Here is an 8,291-nt window from a genome sequence, read left to right on the forward strand (position 1 = left end):
TGCCACCCTAACTCCTCCCACAGTTTTTACACTACATAGACAAAAATTTACCAAAACGTGCAGATTGTTCCCGATCGGATTGCTATTACTTTGTGGAACGTTTCGCCGAATGGTTCACGGAATATTGTGGTTCTTGTGGCGAAAGTTGTCCTATAGGAATGAATGGCAAAGCTAGAGTGGGAGCTGGCAAAAGCTGAAAAATCAGGACATGATTTCTAAACTGCCACCACTCCCTCATTTTCAGGCCCACCTACACAAATCTTATATCAAATTGTTCAGCTATCCCTGCTGCCACAAAAAATGTCCACGGCTAAGCAATCCAAGTTATTCCCATTGACTTTGACAGGGAAAATTTTCAAATTGCTCCCAGTCGCACAGATTTGAAACTAAAGTCACCAAACTTGGGTCACTTAGTCATGGGGTCCGACCCTTAGGTGCACCCACTCTGACCCTTAGGTGCACTCACCCTAGTCATTAGGTGCACCCACCTAATCAACTTTATCTGATCAACTTTTTGCAACCATTGTTCTATAGATGGGGTTTGGCTTTGCCTCCAGAGTCTGGGAAGTACAAGGCGAGCAGCTATCAATAATTGCATAAAGATGAAGGGTGTGTTGTGTGAAGTCTTTATCCTGATTGAGGGAAAGTAAAGCTAGTTGGGGAGATGGCTGAAATGAAGTATGACAGATTTAGTTTGCCAGGGAGAAGATTTCAGACCACCAATTGTGTATAAGGGGGCATGTCCACCATATGTGGAAGAAGGTCCCTTTCTCCCGAAGGCACCTCCAACATGTGTCCGAATTGGTTTGAGAAAAAAGTGCATATTTATCTGGCGTGTTGTACCACCTTGTGAGGATTTTGTACCCATTCTCCTGGATTTGGACACAGTGGGAGGCCCTGTGGGGATAGTCAAGGATTTTATGAAGCGATGTAAAGGGAATGGTAATGTTCAGATCTATTTCCCTATGTTTTATAAAAGCAGGTTTGGCTAATATAGGCGGCGAGCGAAGTTTGCTATAAATTTGTGATATAAGTTTCCTTGGAGTTGTGGGAAGGGAGATCACAGATTCAAGCCACACTAGAGGACGCTGTAAGTCACCCTGATGATTGTGTTGGTTTATATATGCTCTGAGGTATGAGACTGTAAAGATATCACATGGGCGAGGACCCAATAACGTATTCATGGAGTCTATGTCTAGTATGTTACCAGAGTGGTCAAACAGTGATATTATCCCTGATGTGAAGAGGTTTTGCGATGTAGTCATTCTCAGGGCCATGGGGGCCGTGTCAATTACATCCTTTAGTGATAGGAGTGGGGAGGGAAATGGGATGGCACAGTGAGAGGAGGACAGCCACTTCCAAGCTCCTAAGGTTGCTTTGACAATCGGGTAATGAGATAAGGGTTCAGCTAGGACATTTTGGCGGCCTAAAAGGAGAGCTCTAACTGGCGCATTTAGTATGTCAAGTTCCATTTCCACTACAGCAGAGTGTGGAGAGGGGTGTAGCCAGGCTATGGCACGAGATAGGAGAATGGCTCTGCCATAGAGTTCTGGATTTGGAAGTCCTATACCCCCGTCTTGCCTAGGTTTGGTAAGAATGGAAGATACAAGTCTGGATTTTCTCCCATTCCAGATAAAGGACCTACATTTTTTTGTATTGAGGTGTAATAGTGTTTAGGTTTGGGGATCGGCAAGACCTGTTGCAGATAGGTGAGACGTGGGATGATTAGAGAAGAAAGCAGGTTTTTGCGGCCGAACCAAGATAAAGTAGGGTTGGAGAGAGTAAGGTTATCTATAGTTTTAAAAATAGAAGATTTGAGTGGGATATAATTAAGGGAGAAAAGGTCTTTTAATGTGGGACTAATTATAACACCTAGGTAGGTAATGGAAGGAGAAGACCAATTGAAAGGCGAATTCTCCTTTAGACGCTGTTTGGTAGAAGAGGGTATTCCTGAGCACAAGACTAGGGATTTGTTGGCGTTAATCTTGAAGTCTGAGATGGAGCTATAGAGATTGATGTGGGATTGTATATGAGGTAGTGAAACTAGTGGATTCGTTGTCATTACAAGAACATCATCTGCGAATGCTGCAATTTTCTGTTCATTGCCTCCTAAATATAGACCTTCAATTTTCCTGTCTAACCTTATACTGGATAATAGCGGTTCCAATGCCAAAATTAATAAAAGTGGGGACAGGGGACAACCCTGTCTGGTCCCATTTCGTATAGTGAAAGGGGAGGATAGGGTCCCATTAACCATAACCAGAGCTGTCGCCTGGTCATACATGGTGAAGATGGTTTGCACAAAGGGAACAGGAAGGCCAAACCGAAGCAGGGTATCCTTCAAATGCATCCAATTGACTCTGTCAAATGCCTTCTCAGCATCCGTGCTGAGAAGAAGCAGAGGAGTAGAGGAGTGGTTAGCATGGCACAGCGCATTGATCACTTTAGTAGTGTTATCTTTGCCTTCCCTATTACGGATGAAGCCCACCTGGTCCCTGTGTACAAGCTTGGGAAGGAGAATAGCTAGTCTGTTAGCTAGCATTTTGGCTAGGAGTATGAGGTCTATATTTAGGAGGGATATGGGCCTATAATTGGAGCATTGTTTACGGTCTTTCCCTTCTTTGGGAATGAGTGTAATGTGGGCTGCTGTCATATCTCTGGATAAAGGTACCCCTTTTAGTGCTAGGTTACAAACCTCAAGGAGGTGTGGTAGGAGGATATTGTGGAAAGTTTTGTAATATGAGGCTGGGAGGCCGTCTGGGCCTGGACTTTTCCCTTTCGGCATTTGGCTCAAGGCTTGACTAAGTTCAGTTAGGGTAAAAGGCGATTCCAATTTTTGCTTTTGATCTGCGGAGACGGTGGGAATATTAGCAGAGTCAAGGAAGGTTGAGATGATGGATGCCCTATTGTCTGGCGAGGTGTTGGTAGAAAGGTTATAAAGATTTTCATAAAAGGAGCGAAATTGGGCAGCGATCTGAGGGGCAGAAAATATCGATTTGCCGTCAGGTGAGGTAAGTTGGTGAATATGGTTTGCGGCTCTTCTACCTTTAATCCTACTCATGAGAAATTTGGTAGCTTTGTCGCCATGGGCAAAGTATTTGTGTTGGAAATTCATGTAATATTCGGCCGCTTTATTTTGTAAGAGGGTTTTAAGTTCTGCTCTGTGCCTTGACAATTCCTGGAGATGGAGATCTGAGGGATTTTTTTTGTGAGACGATTCTAATCTCTGGATATTTTTGAGGGCTTCATCAATTGCTTTCTCTCTAAGTTTTTTTCTGATGTGAGCCAATACTGATAAATTGACCCCTGATGAAGGGTTTGTGTGCATCCCAAAGGGTATTTACGGAAAGGTCAGGGCATTTGTTGATTGAGAAATATTCTGTGATGTGTTTGGAAACCAAGTCAATCGTGGGCTGGTAACCTAATAGGGATTCATTTAGATGCCAGTTGAAGCATGTAGGAACACTATTTGGGGCAGCGACCGTGAGAAAGATTGGGGAGTGGTCTGAGAGGTACAAGTAACCTATAGAAGCTTCTTTGCAGAGATACAAGTGTTCTTTGGATATAAATAGATAGTCTAGACGGTGATAGTTGCCGTGCATAGAGGAATAAAAGGTGAAGTCAGATGTATCGGGATGGAGGGATCGCCACGCATCTACCAATTGGAGATTCCAGAGGTTGTCTCTGAAATTTTTAAGGGATCTGCCAGAGTGTGATGATTTCCGTGAGAAAGTGTCTAATTGTGGACATAAAGCAATATTCAAATCCCCTCCTAACTGAGACTGAGCTGAAAAATACTGGAGAACCAGCGGGACTGGTTAGTATTGGGGGCATAAAGGTTAATAAAGGTATAGGTTTGTGGGCCTATGGTACCTTTCACTAGCATAAATCTCCCATCAGGATCAAGTGAGTGGCTTACAAACTTAAAAGGGATTTTCCTTTGAAACCCTATGCTAACTCCACTTGATGCTGAGGTGCCTCCACCGCAGTGAAACCAGTTTGAATAGTGAGAGAATTGCATATTGGGATAATGATTAAATCTAAAGTGGGTCTCCTGGAGGAACACAACATCTGCTCCAGCCTTCCTTAGGATAGAGAAGATTTGACTTCGCTTTGAGGGAGAATGAAAGCCTTTAACGTTGTAAGAGGCTATATGTAGGTCAGCCATTGTGGATTGTGTGTGATAGAGTACCTTGAAGCCAATGTTGTGTCCTCCAGGAGAGTGCATGGCAGGAAAAGGGTACTGCTGACAAATTCCGGATGCTGGCCCATGTAGAGGGGGATCTCACAATGTATAGATGAGGTTGACAGGTACCTTGGAATGATAACATGGGAAAACATAAACAGTAAAATTAGAACAGAAATACAAGGTGAGCGTACAGCAGTACACTAGAACCATGAGGGGGTAGTCGGTCAAATGACCAAATAGTGGACCGAATAGCACTAAGATAAGGGTAATGATAATATTAAGCAAGGATAAGCCAGGCAATTAGCTTCTATAAAGGTGGGAGAAAAAAAAAACATCTTAATACTTAAATTAGTACAAGACCAGGAACAACAGTGGACATCTGGTGTCCTGTCACTTCCAGGATAGGGTAAACGGTGCTGGAGAGCTGGCGAGAGGCTCCTAGGTGTAAGCTGATGGCCTCTTTTCTTTGATCTTGAGGATTTTGGGGTGCGCTGGACTTCAAATGGTAGCACTTTGGGGAGCTCAGGTAAGTCCCCTAAATCATGATATTGCTCCCAGTTCTCTATTTGCATAGCGGGTATGTCCAGCTCTGAAATGATTGGTGCAACATCAGCATAAGACGAGATATTGAACCGCTTGCCTGCAGTGGAAAAGGCAAGCCCAAATGGATATGACCAGCGATACATAACATTATTGGACCGAAGACAGTCGGTCAGGGGTTTTAGGCTTCTCCTCTTCTTAAGGGTGGACGGAGACAGATCTTGGTATATCTCCAGTCTTGAATCTTCATAGGTGAGATCTGCATGGTTGCGAGCCGCATCCAAAATGTCCGCTTTAACGGGAAAGTTCAAGAATTTGCAGATGATGTCCCTGGGTGGCTCATTCTGCTTGGGTTTAGGGCGTAGCGCTCTGTGAGCGCGTTCAATAGCGATTTCATGAGGGTAATCAGGACCTAACAGGGAATCGCATATGGACATGATACTGGAAACGATCTCACCTGACCCTATTGATTCGGGAATCCCTCTGAATCTTAAATTGTTTCGGCGCCCTCTGTTTTCCTGGTCTTCCAGGGCTTTATGGAGCTCATTGAGGTGTTCTGTACAACGGCGGAGTGAGGCCGATACTGCAGATTGGTGGATCAGGGAAGCGGCTTGCTGCGTTTCGAGTGTTTCCACCCGTTCACCAACATGTCTCACATTTTGTCGGAACGCAGAGATCTCAGTGAGTATAGGCTCCATTACTCTGCTAAGCGCCCGGTCCAGATAATGTCTGGTGAGCGGTAGGTCTGAGTTAGGCTGACGATCCTCTGAGTCACTGTCCCCTTCAGAGTGTGCGGGAGTGCGCTTCAAGGCCTTAGCTTGCTGAGCCGGCGCCATCTTAGATTCACGTGTTGCGATCGTAGCGGCTGCTTTTTTAAGAAATTTGTCCATTTCTCCACTTGGGATCTGGCTTTTGGGGGTCACGGATTGTTCTCCCAGCCTAGGGTTCCCGATTTTTACCATCGTTGCTCACAGGGGCTGATTATAGCAGGTGCTAGGCTCGGTCACTGTAGCAGAGCTGTAAACTAAGCGTCCATCTCAGTCCGGCGCTAGCTCCGCCCCCCCCCCTTGTTGTTATAATCTTGCTTGCAATAGTGGTATATTGTATTCTGCCATGTAATAAAAGACTGCAGACAGAAGTAACTTTTTACCAATTCCGTAGTGAGACAATGGATGAGCTTGGAATCCTGGCTCAACTAAACTTTGCATGGCTGCCGGCAGATGTACATTTCATCCATGAGGTGAAACATCTGGAGTACGTCCGGCCAGATCTTACAAGCTTAACCATTGTTTCAAATGGGGGGGTGTGAGGGATGAGACTACATCTTGGTGTCTGCATTTTAAATTGTATGACCTCTCTGAAGTTAATAGATCAGAAAGTTTGACATGTAAAGTCTCTGCAGGAAGTAACTTAGCCCTATTTTCAATAGACTGAAACTGCTAGCTATAACGGTTATTTGCTGTATTCTGAATCATATGCGTCTGCAGTTAATTAACATTTATATTCTCTGTTTCTATAAACACATATATGTACAAATATGGTCATGACCTTCATGAGATGTGTGTGTGGGTGGCTTTCCCACCCCCTTCCTTGCCAAGACAATATATGATAAGCATTTTGTTTGAATAAAGAGAGACTTGTTTGATCACTGAGTGTCGGTCAATCAATTCTAAATGGGTACCCATTACTAAACCTATGGGCAATGATGATTTGGAACTCAGCATAAATAAGAGTAAGGGGTCTTTGCCCCCACAGGGGAACTGTAGATGTGTCACTATTACAGATGTTGCATTCATAAAAGGGCACTATGGCTGATGCTATTATAGGGCACTGTGGATGGCATTTTAAATAAGCACTGTGACTGGCATTTTAACCAGAAAACTGTGACTAACTAGTATCTTTGGTCTAAATTATCATAGAGGCACATGTCCAGCTCTTATGAAAGACTTAGTTTAGTTAAAACTGCTAAATAACTAGCATTATTCTATATATTCTCAGTAAATCTACCTTTTTTTGCTGAAATAATCCTCCAATCCCATTTCTGTATTCCAGCATTCGCCAAGTGACGTTCATGCTATCATCTGTCCATCAACCAATGCCTAGTATCATTATCTGCAGTAGGCTAATGAATGCAGTATTACATTATATGAGCTCACCCCATCTGCTGTTGTGTTCATGACAGATGATATATCAGTATTTTTATTTTAAGCATATCTAGTTAGGCAAACTGCCAGGTATGTATGAAGCCACACTTTAGTAGCGAAAATAAGTACTTATTATTTCCCAAGGATTACACCAATTATGCAGAATTCATAATTGGTTAACAAAACATCATATGTCAATATACTTCAAGTGATATAGATATTTTAAATAGAATGGAAATTTCAAAAAAATACTTAGCAGCATTAAAACCCTCTCGGGTTACCAGTTTTCATTATTTTCCATAAACAGCTGAGATTTCAAACTCATATAAAGGCCCATTTATCAAAACTGGCGTAAAGTAAAACTTCCTTAGCCATCCATAGCTTCCAATTAGATATCACATTTGATTTTCCAATGGAGCTTTGAAAAATTAAAGGTGGAATCTGATTCATTGTTATGGGCAACTAAGTCAGTTTTTCTTTACACAGTTATGATAAATCAGGGTCTAAATGTCCAAAAAAGCATACTGAATATAGTATTTTAATATAATGAGAGACTGGGATTTGGGCTGTAGTGAGATTAATTTAGTGAAATAATCTAAATAATGGCAAAGCAAATATATTGCTGATATTTTGGGATATTTAAATTAGAACACATTTTTATTATTTGCTTTATTATTTATTTTAGTCTTTTGTTATTTTTTATTCTTTAATTTGTTGCATTTCTATTTTTATTATTTATTATTTCTTCAATTATACCAATTTGATATTAATAATTATACATTTTGGATTTAGTGTGTAATTGTTGATAGTAAACTAAATGATAGCACATAATGAAGAAGTTGTATGGTAATAGGAAAGACATGATTTCAAGAGAAGAAAGTATTAATTTATCCCTTTATAAAGCACTATTGCACCTGCATCTTGTGTATGCAGTCCAGTCTTGGGTATATAAAAATATATCAGAGAGCTAGAAAGAGTTCAAATAAGGAAAGCCAAATTGATAGGAGGTTTTGAAATAAATTGCATTTAGTCTAGTAAAGAGAAGGTGGGGGGAGGGGGTTATGATATCCTTATGCAAAATTGTAAATGGCCCTTATAAATATCCATTCAGTATGTTTTTTCGTTCTGCAGACCCCACACAGAAGGAAGGGTCATTGCTTGCACTTAAATAAAGTGCAATTTCATAACATAGTTCAAAAGCATAACTTTACTGTCTGAAGCATAAAATTTGAGATCATTAAAGGGCTAAAGGGATTAGAGTTCTTCCCTGCAAAACACAATATTCTGGGTTACTAGTATTAATATAGAATGGTGATCTACTGTAGCAATCTGTATAAGTGCCACAATACTGTAGGTCAGGAAGAAATTTTTTCGACTTTATGGCAAATCAGGTCTACGCCATTTAATGGTGGAATTTG

The sequence above is a fragment of the Bufo gargarizans genome, chromosome 1, assembly GCF_014858855.1.
Source record: "Bufo gargarizans isolate SCDJY-AF-19 chromosome 1, ASM1485885v1, whole genome shotgun sequence".
Taxonomy (NCBI): Eukaryota; Metazoa; Chordata; class Amphibia; order Anura; family Bufonidae; genus Bufo; species Bufo gargarizans.